The sequence below is a fragment of the Oncorhynchus mykiss genome, chromosome 4, assembly GCF_057628025.1.
Source record: "Oncorhynchus mykiss isolate SJ-2025 chromosome 4, ASM5762802v1, whole genome shotgun sequence".
Classification (NCBI taxonomy): Eukaryota; Metazoa; Chordata; class Actinopteri; order Salmoniformes; family Salmonidae; genus Oncorhynchus; species Oncorhynchus mykiss.
The window spans coordinates 69,385,190-69,399,079 of record NC_143025.1 but is presented as its reverse complement, the minus strand read 5'-3'; the positions used below and the strand labels follow the sequence as shown (position 1 = coordinate 69,399,079).

General features: G+C 46.1%; 1 protein-coding gene across 5 annotated transcripts in view; it reads right to left on the bottom strand.

Moving 5' to 3' along the window:
* The window catches only part of msra (methionine sulfoxide reductase A), a 99,537-nt gene that overhangs the window by 79,968 nt on the left and 5,679 nt on the right, over positions 1-13,890 (bottom strand).

Genomic DNA, 13,890 nt, shown 5'->3' with positions numbered 1-13,890 from the left:
GACCGAGAAAAGCCCAGGTTTGTTAATAACAGAGCTTGGTAGTGCAATAAAACCTGCTCAGCTAAGAATCATTAGAAAATAGCCTGACTCCGTTTAATTGTAAATCAAGTTCAAGAACTGCCTGGAGAGTCATCACTCAGTGCATCCAATTAATAAAGGAAAAATCCATTATCTGGCAACCATTTTATGGAAACAAAAATTCCACAACAAATGGGGAGGAGCAGGGGGAGAGGGAGAGAGGGGGAGGAAGGGAGAGAGGGAGGAGGTTTGGCCATGCGGCCCGGGCGGATCCTGAGGGCGTGAGCGTTTTGTGCGAGAGGGAGGGTAGCCTGGACCCCGGCAGAACACTTGGCATGTGCCAACCACTCAGGTGACAGGCCATCTCACTCCAGCTCCTCTCCTCTCCCCTAAATTCACGCCCTAGCGTATTTTCTATGTTCAGGCCATTGTCTGAACAGGGCCAGCTGGGTGGGTGTTCCAGGGCTCCAGCAGGACTGCCTGGGTTAGTGGCTGGGTCAAACGGTCAAATAGGGGGTGCTTATATTTGTCCTGTTTCACTGCATGTACAAGTGCTAACCTGTACGAGTGTGAGGTGTGAAATGGAAGTGAGTTTTGTGCATATCCCAAATTCCCCTGAGACACCCTCAGAGAGTAGCGTCACGGCCAGGGATCAGCCATTATCGACGGCGACCCTGGAGCAATTGGGGTTAAGTGCCTTGCTCAAGAGCACATTGACAGATTTTTCACCACAGGGATTAGATTACTGGCCCAACATGCTTAATCGCTAGGGTACCTGCCGCCCGCCCTTCTAGAGGGCTACAGGGCCATTGCCGACTGGGTGGGGGGCAGGATCCTCGGGATCCCTGTTCAGAACAGACAGACTACTACTGAGCCAGCCTGGGGGACAGAGAGCAGAACAGAGGGAAGGATGTAGGACTGGGCTGCCATCAGGGTGGACTGGGGCTCTCAGCTTCTCTTTGAATGGAGGAGTGAGACAGAAGAGCAGTGAACGTCTGATGCCTTCTGGCAATAGGCTTAATATGACTTTGTTGATAGTCCTTCTATTCATAACACTGATGATTAATGGAGTGAGTGAGCCGATTGCATCAGCTAAGGAGAATGTAGGGATACATTTACCTTGTGTGAATCCTCGCAAAATCCTTCAGGTTTCTGAGTCTCTGTGTGACAGTGAAAGATTCTTCAAAGATAAACAAGGACTTATCGGGAGGGGGCTTCATTTTTGGAGACAAAATAAAGAAAAGGTCCATGTCACTGGTCCCTGTGAGCCTGGGAGGGGAGCGGAGCATGGCACAGAGGAAGGTGGAGGCAACAGCCACAGGCTCTGACACGTGGCTGCCTGCCTGCCTGCCTACCTGCCTGCCTACCTGTCAGCCTGCCTGCCTACCTACCTGCCTGCCTACCTGTCAGCCTGCCTACCTGCCTGCCTACCTGCCTGCCTACCTGTCAGCCTGCCTGCCTGCCTACCTGCCTGCCTGTCAGCCTGCCTGCCTGCCTACCTGTCAGCTTGCCTACCTACCTGCCTGCCTACCTGCCTGCCTACCTGCCTGCCTGCCTACCTGCCTGCCTGTCTTCCTGCCTGCCTACCTGCCTGCCTACCTGTCAGCCTGAAATGAAAGCAGCATCAAACGCAGGTTTTCTTTTCTCCCCTCCTACCATTGTGTAAGACTTTCGGCTGACGGGGACTGTGAATAAACAACAGTGCTTCTTCTGCATGGAGAAGAAGAGGTGGAGAAGAGAGGAGGGTGCTGAGGCGGGCAGCAATCACACATACTTTGTTCTGCTGGGGAATAATAGACAGTTTAGCAGCCAGTGCTTTACCTGCAATTAAAATAAAAAGATAATTGTGTTAAAAGCATCCAGTCTGTCAGCTGCATCTTGGGATATTGTCCCTTTGTCGTTGCGCGTGGAAGACAAGACAACACATTCCACTGTCAGTGATATATATATACTGTACCTCTCTGGGCTGTCACACTTTATTGAGCAAACAGGGAGCTATGACAGGGCGGGGGTGGGATAATTCATCTTAAAAACATCGCTGGTTGAACTATTGTTCTTTGGTTTCTCTGTGAAGGCACAACACTTCTTTACCTTTCAGATCTCAAAGCACTGCACTCCTACTGCACGCCACCATCTCAGGACTCCAATTCAAAATGTAATAATGGTGCTAGCGTTCCTGTAATGGGGGGGGGGGAGACAGCGAGAGAGAGAGGAAAAGAAGAGAAAGAAAGAGAGAGAATGAAGAGAGAGAGACGGAGGAGAGAGGGTATTTCCCAGGACGGGTTCTCTCCAGGGCCGACCCAACACTTCCTCAGACAGCGATATCATGCAAAATGGTCCAGCTGTGCTTTCATCTCCTAATGTCATTACAGTGAGCAGGTAGAGATGGGGGATTGCATTCTCCTCCTCTGTAATGTGGTTCACAGGCAGCCTCTCCGCTGCCCGGCGCCTGACACACTCTTTGCATCTCCAAAGAAGCGTCAGATCAGAAAACATAGGAGAGGAATCGCTTCCCTTCTGTGCTTCAGACACATCTCAGTCTCCTCTTAACGCATGTTCTTCTACCCGTAATTCAGCAACACATGCATTATAAGCAAAGCAGAGAAGCAGAGATCCGTCTCATGGGGAGAGAGAGAGTGTTGTGATGCGCTGCCAATGCTCCAGATTCACGTTCTCATATTCACATGTAAGACTGACTGGTAGAATAACCCTCTGTCAAAGAGCAAGAGAAACATATCTCAAATATGCTATGTTTGGTATTTCATAACCTTGCCCTGGGGCGATGTAGGACGACTGGTGAGTTTAACCTGCCCTGGGGCGATGTAGGACGACTGGTGAGTTTAACCTGCCCTGGGGCGATGTAGGACGACTGGTGAGTTTAACCTGCCCTGGGGCGATGTAGGACGACTGGTGAGTTTAACCTGCCCTGGGGCGATGTAGGACGACTGGTGAGTTTAACCTGCCCTGGGGCGATGTAGGACGACTGGTGAGTTTAACCTGCCCTGGGGCGATGTAGGACGACTGGTGAGTTTAACCTGCCCTGGGGCGATGTAGGACGACTGGTGAGTTTAACCTGCCCTGGGGCGATGTAGGACGACTGGTGAGTTTAACCTGCCCTGGGGCGATGTAGGACGACTGGTGAGTTTAACCTTCCCTGGGGCGATGTAGGACGACTGGTGAGTTTAACCTGCCCTGGGGCGATGTAGGACGACTGGTGAGTTTAACCTGCCCTGGGGCGATGTAGGACAACTGGTGAGTTTAACCTGCCCTGGGGCGATGTAGGACAACTGGTGAGTTTAACCTGCCCTGGGGCGATGTAGGACAACTGGTGAGTTTAACCTGCCCTGGGGCGATGTAGGACAACTGGTGAGTTTAACCTGCCCTGGGGCGATGTAGGACAACTGGTGAGTTTAACCTGCCCTGGGGCGATGTAGGACAACTGGTGAGTTTAACCTGCCCTGGGGCGATGTAGGACGACTGGTGAGTTTAACCTGCCCTGGGGCGATGTAGGACAACTGGTGAGTTTAACCTGCCCTGGGGCGATGTAGGACAACTGGTGAGTTTAACCTGCCCTGGGGCGATGTAGGACGACTGGTGAGTTTAACCTGCCCTGGGGCGATGTAGGACAACTGGTGAGTTTAACCTGCCCTGGAGCGATGTAGGACAACTGGTGAGTTTAACCTGCCCTGGGGCGATGTAGGACAACTGGTGAGTTTAACCTGTGCTCTCACCATTATATTCGACATGATGAAAGCTGAATCTGCAGCGAGGAGGGCGATGATAATTAATGTGAAGGTGCCAGGCAGGCTGTAACTCTCTCTCTCACACACATACACACGCACACGCACACACACACACACACACACACACACACACACTGACACACACACACACACACACAGGAAATGGCAGAGTGGTGCTAGCGCTGCAGAGTGAGAGTGACTGAGGCAGATCTGGAAGTGACCGGTTGTAATGAGCCAGCGAGGCAGGGTGAACAGGAACGGGAACAGGAACAGGCCAGGCTAGAATAGGATGGAACAGGAAGAAGAACAGGAACAGACCAGGGCTGGAGAGGATGGAACAGGAATAAGAACAGGAACAGGCCAGGCCTGGGTAGGATGGAACAGAAACAGGCTAGAATAGGATGGAACAGGAAAAAGAACAGGAACAGGCCAGGCCTGGGTAGGATGGAACAGGAAGAGGAACAGGAACAAGCCTGGACTGCATAGGATGGAATATGAAGAGGAACAGGAACAGAACTCTCCCTAGGACGCTGAGCTCCCCTCTCCCTGGGACACTGAGCTCCCCTCTCCCTGGGACACTCAGCTCCCCTCTCCCTGGGACACTCAGCTCCCCTCTCCCTGGGACACTGAGCTCCCCTCTCCCTGGCACACTGAGCTCCCCTCTCCTTGGACACTGAGCTCCCCTCTCCCTGGGACACTGAGCTCCCCTCTCCCTGTGACACTGAGTTCCCCTCTCCCTGGGATACTGAGCTCTCCCTGACCCAGTTTAGGCTAGCACTGAGCTGCTCTGGGGGGTGTTCTGGGGTTGTTTGGATGGGTTTACATATGTCCCGTCCAGTGGCATCACAGTGCTGCAGCTAACAGGGGAGGGGGCTAGACACAGCATTCAGCTGGGCCCTGTCCCAACGCAGCAGCCCCTCTCTCTCCCTCTTTTTTTCTCCCTCTCTCTCCACTCATCGACCAGTTGACAATTATAATAATAATGTGTGTGTGTGTGTGTGTGTGTGTGTGTCTACAGGATATGGGAAAGGGAATGTATAAAAATTGCTGACAGAGTGAGAGAGAAAGAGAAAGAGAGGGAGAGAGAAAGAAAACGAGAGGGAGAGAGAAAGAAAAAGAGAGGGAGAGAGAAAGAAAACGAGAGGGAGAGAGAAAGAAAAAGAGAGGGAGAGAGAAAGAAAATGAGAGAGAGAGAGAAAGAAAAAGAGAGGGAGAGAGAAAGAGAGGGAGAGAGAAAGAAAGAAAAAGAGAGGGAGAGAGAAAGAAAAAGAGAGGGAGAAAGAAAGAAAACGAGAGGGAGAGAGAAAGAGAGGGAGAGAGAAAGAAAGAAAAAGAGAGGGAGAGAGAAAGAAAAAGAGAGGGAGAAAGAAAGAAAACGAGAGGGAGAGAGAAAGAAAAAGAGAGGGAGAGAGAAAGAGAGGGAGAGAGAAAGAAAGAAAAAGAGAGGGAGAGAGAAAGAAAAAGAGAGGGAGAAAGAAAGAAAACGAGAGGGAGAGAGAAAGAGAGGGAGAGAGAAAGAAAGAAAAAGAGAGGGAGAGAGAAAGAAAGAAAAAGAGAGGGAGAGAGAGAAAGAAAAAGAGAGGGAGAGAGAGAAAGAAAAAGAGAGGGAGAGAGAAAGAAAGAAAAAGAGAGGGAGAGAGAAAGAAAAAGAGAGGGAGACAGAGACCTGCATCAGATCAAAAGTAATTATTCACAACAGGAGGCTGCAGAGTTATTTCAACCAATCAGAGTGCATGTGGGGGATGGGGAGAGAGAGATGGGGAGTAGGGGAGAGAGATAGAAATACATATCTATATATATATATATATATATATATATATATATATATATATATATATATATAGAGAGAGAGAGAGAGAGAGAGAAATACATATATATATATATATATATATATATATATATATATATATATATATATATATATATATATAGAGAGAGAGAGAGAGAGAGAGAGAGAGAGAGAAATTCATATATATATATATATATATATATAGAGAGAGAGAGAGAGAGAGAGAGAGAAATACATATCTAGATATATATATATAGAGAGAGAGAAATACATATATATATATATATAGAGAGAGAGAGAAATACATATAAATATATATATATATATAGAGAGAGAGACAGAAATACATATATATATATATATATATATAGAGAGAGAGAGAGAGAGAGAGAGAGAGAAATACATATATATAGAGAGAGAGAAATACATATCTATATATATATATATATATATATATATATAGAGAGAGAGAGAGAAATACATATATATACATATAGAGGAATACATATATATATATATATATATATATATATATATATATATATATATAGAGAGAGAGAGAGAGAGAGAGAGAGAGAGAGAGATACATATATACAGTGGGGCAAAAAAGTATTTAGTCAATCACCAATTGTGCAAGTTCTCCCACTTAAAAAGATGAGAGAGGCCTGTAATTTTCATCATAGGTACACTTCAACTATGACAGAGAAAATGAGAAAAAAAATCCAGAAAATTACATTGTATGATTTTTTATGAATTTATTTGCAAATTATGGTGGAAAATAAGTATTTGGTCAATAACAAAAGTTTATCTCAATACTTTGTTATATACCCTTTGTTGGCAATGACAGAGGTCAAACGTTTTCTGTAAGTCTTCACAAGGTTTTCACACACTGTTGCTGGTATTTTGGCCCATTCCTCCATGCAGATCTCCTCTAGAGCAGTGATGTTTTGGGGCTGTTGCTGGGCAACACAGACTTTCAACTCCCTCCAAAGATTTTCTATGGGGTTGAGATCTGGAGACTGGCTAGGCATCTCCAGGACCTTGAAATGCTTCTTACGAAGCCACTCCTTCGTTGCCCGGGCGGTGTGTTTGGGATCATTGTCATGCTGAAAGACCCAGCCACGTTTCATCTTCAATGCCCTTGCTGATGGAAGGAGGTTTTCACTCAAAATCTCACGATACATGGCCCCATTCATTCTTTCCTTTAAACGGATCAGTCGTCCTGGTCCCTTTGCAGAAAAACAGCCCCAAAGCATGATGTTTCCACCCCCATGCTTCACAGTAAGTATGGTGTTCTTTGGATGCAACTCAGCATTCTTTGTCCTCCAAACACGACGAGTTGAGTTTTTACCAAAAAGTTCCATTTTGGTTTCATCTGACCATATGACATTCTCCCAATCTTCTTCTGGATCATCCAAATGCTCTCTAGCAAACTTCAGACGGGCCTGGACATGTACTGGCTTAAGCAGGGGGACACGTCTGGCACTGCAGGATTTGAGTCCCTGGCGGCGTAGTGTGTTACTGATGGTAGGCTTTGTTTCTTTGGTCCTAGCTCTCTGCAGGTCATTCACTAGGTCCCCCCGTGTGGTTCTGGGATTTTTGCTCACCGTTCTTGTGATCATTTTGACCCCACGGGGTGAGATCTTGCGTGGAGCCCCAGATCGAGGGAGATTATCAGTGGTCTTATATGTCTTCCATTTCCTAATAATTTCTCCCACAGTTGATTTCTTCAAACCAAGCTGCTTACCTATTGCAGATTCAGTCTTCCCAGCCTGGTGCAGGTCTACAATTTTGTTTCTGGTGTCCTTAGACAGCTCTTTGGTCTTGGCCATATTAGAGTTTGGCGTGTGACTGTTTGAGGTTGTGGACAGGTGTATTTTATACTGATAACAAGTTCAAACAGGTGCCATTAATACAGGTAACGAGTAGAGGACTGAGGAGCCTCTTAAATAAGAAGTTACAGGTTTGTGAGAGCCAGAAATCTTGCTTGTTTGTAGGTGACCAAATACTTATTTTCCACCATAATTTGCAAATAAATTCATTAAAATTCCTACAATGTGATTTTCTGGATTTCTTTTCTCATTTTGTCTGTCATAGTTGAAGTGTACCTATGATGAAAATTACAGGCCTCTCTCATCTTTTTAAGTGGGAGAACTTGCATAATTGATGGCTGACTAAATACGTTTTTGCCCCACTGTATTTATATATATATATATATAGAGAGAGAGAGAAATACATATATATATATATATATATATATATATATATATATATATATATATATATATATATATATATATAGAGAGAGAGAGAGAGAGAGAGAGAGAGAGAGAGAGAAATACATATATATAGAGAGAAAGAGAAATACATATATATATAGAGAGAGAAATACATATATATATATATATATATATATAGAGAGAGAGAGAAATACATATATATATATATATATATATATATATATAGAGAGAGAGAGAGAGAGAGAGAGAGAGAGAGAGAGAGAGAGAGAGAGAGAGAGAGAGAACCCCTGTTTATAGGAATCACTTCAAAGTTACACTTGTTCTAGTTTCTCTTCACACAGCACACTCCAAAAGCACCATCCTGTAATTGAAAAGGGTAACGATCATGGGTAAAACTCCCTGACCTCTGTATTCAGAATGTTAACAGTGCAGTCATAGCAGGTTAACGAGGAAGTGGTGATTCCACACCAGGAGCTACATTACAGCTATAATTTCTAAAATGGCTGGTATTTCACCAGTTCTTTTGTAATGTCTTCACTGCTAGCACGTCAGGTGATTTGTCTAAGAGGAAGCTCTCTTTGCTTCTGCCCATGGAATATGTGATTGACTTCCTTCCAAGCACCAACACACACTAGCTTTACCCTTCACTATTAGAAAAAAAGGTGCTATCTAGAACCTAAAAGGATTCTTCGACTATTCCATAGGAGAACCCTTTGAAGAAACCTTTTTGGCTCAAGAGGGAACCCTTCTGGGTTCCATGAAAGACCCTTTCCACAGAGGGTTCTAGATGGAACCCAAAATGTTCCTATGTCGAATCAAAAAGGGTTCTACCTGGAACCAAAAACGATACTCTTACCCTTTTGGAACCCATTTTTTGACAAATGTATCTACCCCTACAAAAATGTCTATAAATTATAATCCACATAATAATTCACATTTCCTGTTGCTGCAGGATTATTTTCCTGCTGTAGAAAACTGGCTCAAATGAAGAGCCGACATCTTGAAAATGAAGTTTTGCTTCCCCCAGAGGTAGAAACACTGGAAAGAAAAACATTTCAGGACTCAGGACACAAGCTATCTTTAATTCTGTCAGTTCTTTGTATTTCTTCAAAAGGATGGTGAGAGGAGAGGAGACTAACATTCTATTTGTACTGTCTGTGAAGGCCAAATCCAATACTTTACTTTGTGTTATTCTAAACCCGGTGAACCTCCTCCTCAGGGGTGTAAATCCAAATTCAATCAAGGGCAGTGCACCATTATGCTAGATTATCCACACCAGAGAACATGTTGATAATGCTAAAGAGATACGTGTGCTTTCCGAGATGTGCCAACATACAAAGAAAGTGGATATAACCTGTTAAGCATGAACAAATATGCATATTTTGTGACAAAGAACACAACGTTTTTACCAACAGCAACTCTACCCTCTTGTGTAACGCAATAATGCAGTTAAGAGTAACCAAGATATCGTTTCAATGGGGACATTTAGGTTACAGTATATACCATCAAATAATATACCCACAAAACTGTAGCAACCACTTAATCTGACCCCATAGCTCTGGATACTGCACAACACAACAATATACGCCAGAACATGTGATTTAAGAGCCTGGCTTCCAGCAGCACACCACAGAGCAGCAATAATCCAACCCTTCACAGTCAGCAGCAGCAGAACTAACTACAGCAGTAGAGGAGGAGGTCTGGGTCACAAGCCAACAGCCACACATTCAACCAACGCTTCGTGTCGATGCATCAAAGAATCGCTCTGTTCTAAGAGGACACAAAAAAGAGTAGCGAGGATACACAGGTAGCCATCAACCTTATGTGTAATGGCAATCCATTATGCGATCAAGAGAGGTTACGCAACGAGGGTTACGAAGGGTTAATCAGCCATCATGCCACTCCACCAAGCAACGCCATAGCAATACCTCTACACATGGCAACAGCACAGCATCAGTTGCTATTGGAGCTCTGGAATGAGTGCATGGGCTGAGAAGGGGAGAAAGGTGTGTTTTGTGTGTGTGTGTGTGTGTGTGTGTGTGTGTGTGTGTGTGTGTGTGTGTGTGTGTGTGTGTGTGTGTGTGTGTGTGTGTGAGGATGAGGAAGGCTTTTCACATAGGCCTGCCTAATGGCATCTCGGGAACAGTGTGCTAAGCTCACACTGAAACCTCCAGCACTCCCGCCCACTGACAACTAGAGTAGAGTTCAAGTAAGTTATGCAACAGACAGCCCTGCTCAGAACCATCATGAGAGACGAGAGATGATAAAGAGAGAGATAGAGAGAGAGAACGAGAATGAGAGAGAACGAAAGAGAGAGAGAGAGAGAGAGAGAGAGCGAGAGAGAGAGAGAGAGAAACATCACAACACAGTTGAAAAATACATGGAAAATAGAAATCCACAAATCCAAGAGAGAAAAAGAGAGAGAGAGAATGAGAGAGAGAGAGAGAGAGAGAGGGAGAGAGAGAGAGAGAGGGAGAGAGAGAGAGGGAGAGGGAGAAACAGAGAGAGAGAGTCCACTGAGCTATAATGAGAGAGCTAAACAATGTCACAATGTGTTGAGGTGAGAGCCCAGTTCTTTGACAAATGAACCAAGATCATTAGGCAGATGATCCTCTTAATGATAATCATTAAACAAATTATAAGAACCAGGAAATGGTGCTGATTTGCTTCATATGTTCTTTATCCAACCAGATGGTCTCTTGAGAAAATATGCTGCGACAAAAACAATGGAGACCTCCAGCTTTACACTGTACAATGTACTTCCAGATCGGTTTCCTTAGCTGGAACCGTGGTGTAATGGCAGAGGGCCGTGGTGTAATGGCAGAGGGCCGTGGTGTAATGGCAGAGGGCCGTGGTGTAATGGCAGAGGGCCGTGGTGTAATGGCAGAGGGCCGTGGTGTAATGGCAGAGGGCCGTGGTGTAATGGCAGAGGGCCGTGGTGTAATGGCAGAGGGCCGTGGTGTAATGGCAGAGGGCCGTGGTGTAATGGCAGAGGGCCGTGGTGTAATGGCAGAGGGCCGTGGTGTAATGGCAGAGGGCCGTGGTGTAATGGCAGAGGGCCGTGGTGTAATGGCAGAGGGCCGTGGTGTAATGGCAGAGGGCCGTGGTGTAATGGCAGAGGGCCGTGGTGTAATGGCAGAGGGCCGTGGTGTAATGGCAGAGGGCCGTGGTGTAATGGCAGAGGGCCGTGGTGTAATGGCAGAGGGCCGTGGTGTAATGGCAGAGGGCCGTGGTGTAATAGCAGAGGGCCGTGGTGTAATGGCAGAGGGCCGTGGTGTAATGGCAGAGGGCCGTGGTGTAATGGCAGAGGGCCGAGGTGTAATGGCAGAGGGCCGTGGTGTAATGGCAGAGGGCCGTGGTGTAATGGCAGAGGGCCGAGGTGTAATGGCAGAGGGCCGTGGTGTAATGGCAGAGGGCCGTGGTGTAATGGCAGAGGGCCGTGGTGTAATAGCAGAGGGCCGTGGTGTAATGGCAGAGGGCCGTGGTGTAATGGCAGAGGGCCGAGGTGTAATGGCAGAGGGCCGTGGTGTAATGGCAGAGGGCCGTGGTGTAATGGCAGAGGGCCGTGGTGTAATAGCAGAGGGCCGTGGTGTAATGGCAGAGGGCCGTGGTGTAATGGCAGAGGGCCGTGGTGTAATGGCAGAGGGCCGTGGTGTAATGGCAGAGGGCCGTGGTGTAATGGCAGAGGGCCGTGGTGTAATAGCAGAGGGCCGTGGTGTAATGGCAGAGGGCCGTGGTGTAATGGCAGAGGGCCGAGGTGTAATGGCAGAGGGCCGTGGTGTAATGGCAGAGGGCCGTGGTGTAATGGCAGAGGGCCGTGGTGTAATGGCAGAGGGCCGAGGTGTAATGGCAGAGGGTCAGCTAGTTAATATAGGGCTAATATGAGCAGTGATATCCCCGTCTGTGTAATCCCTCTCAGTAATGAGATGAGCCAGGTCACATAAATATCTCTCACGACCACCGCACGCTAATGAATACAGAGCTGTGGCTTTCTGAATATCTTTCCTCCAATTTGTTTTTAAGAGACTTTTTAAAGACTTTGTAGAATACCATTAGCATTATCATAACATAATGAATCTTATTAATAACCCCCACCTGGTGGGTTTGAGGTTAATGAATGAATCTATAATTTGTTACATATAATCTTTTCATTTAATTAAAGTTGTGTGCCCAGGGCTAACATAATGAATCTTGATTACACTCAACTGTTTTCAAAGCGGGGGAGTCGTCGTTAATGTATTGCCCTCCTACAGCACTTCCACCTCGGTTTCAGAGACATGGACTAGGGCAACCAGGCTCACTAAATTATTAATAGATACACCTTTTTTGCTTGGTGTTTGTATGAGTAGAAACCGAAAGGCCCTTCTTCCAATCCAGTCAGACACAAAATGTAAAGAAACTGGTCCCAGTTGGGTTAGATTCTACATGGGACCATTCTGTCCGTAAATGATTCCTGTAAGCTGGATCGTATTGTTTTGATGATTGCGTTGTACTCTTCAAATTTTGTAATGTTGTATCGATTGCAGTTGCCTGCTTCGCCAGGTTTCCCTTGCCAAACAGACCGTGTCTCAATATGCTTTTCATTGGATAAATAAAGGTTCAACTGAATAAAGCAATTCCTGGTTCCTGAGCATCTAAACAACTGGATCTAGCCTGAAAGACAAGACAGCCATGACTAACAGACATCTTAAACTGAGTTTATACTCAGTAGATGGCCAACTGTGGTGGAGAGGGATGAACCTCAGGTGAATGACAGGTAATCTACATTCTCTGAGGCGTGAGCGGCAACTATTTTGTCTCCCGAGGTCATCCGTGTCAGTGTAAACAAGGGACATTTGTGGCAAAATCCCCTGCATGTCACCAGAGTCTACGTCAGCATTAGCCAGGATCATTACTCAGCCTGTGACAAATTAAGACAGCTCTCGGTACAACAGAGGCCGATAAGCCTTTAAATTCACTTAACATGCATGCTCAAACATGATAAACTCTGTAATATTGCTCACGGGCAACCCAAGTACTCATTCTCTGTCACTGGAGGCCCTGGGTTGGAGATGTGCGCTGTGTTTGCCGGGAAAGTTAAAGTCAAAAGGCAGAGAGAGAGAGAGAGAGAGCAAGAGAGAGAGAGAGAGGCTCACAGAGACTGATGGAGTACAGTGACCGGCAGAGATGAGAGCTTTGTGAATAATTCATAGGCAGGCAGAGGTAGCCATGCATGCATGGGTGGACCTGGGTGAAGCCAACCTTGGAGAAAGCTGAGTTCCCTCCTCCACTGCGTCATCTCCCTCCACATCAGTGAGCACTGGAGGCTAGAACAGAGCTAAAGTCCAACCATGACCATCAGACACAGTCACTCACAAACCCAGCAACCAGCCTTGCTATCTAGAGACTTCAGATTCTTTGAAAAAATCAACCATTCTCAAGTTCACTGGACTTCTTAGGTTACTTGTGGCAACACTTTCATAGCAGTCGAGACTTTCGATAGGGCCAGAATCATGTAGCTATTTTTAGCGTTAAATAACAAAGTAGTCATAAGTCTGCTAAGCAGGGGGAGTAGCAACTAGCTGGATAGCTAGCCAAGCTAAAAGACAAGGCCCAGTATGTGCTAGTAGTGAACCTCCTTTAAAAGGCTGACTTTGTGTGTCAGGTTACTTGGGTCCATCAGAAAGCCCATCGGGAGCAGAGAGCTTGTGTGCTAATGCATCAGCACTAGGCCTGTGTCTCCCCTCTTCTCCCTCCCCATCCTGTCAGAGCTGGAGACTGAGGCCCTCAGCCCTACATGAACCTGCACTTCTGATCAGGAGGACAGAACAGCAGCACTCCAACTCTAAACGGCATCTCCTCCAACCTTTATGTACATGTACGAAACCTAAATCTAAAGGACAATGAGGAACTTCTTAATCACCATTGTCTTGATTCTGTGATTCGAGAATTTGGAGAATTGTGATGTATTAATGCTTCATCAGTACAGTTATAGCCTAACCACAGCCTAATCACAGTCTAACCACAGCCTAACCACAGCAGTGAGCTGGGCATTACTTTTCATATCACTGCTGCCTGCTTTCTATTGTCCATAATTTGAATATAAGCTAAATATAAGGAC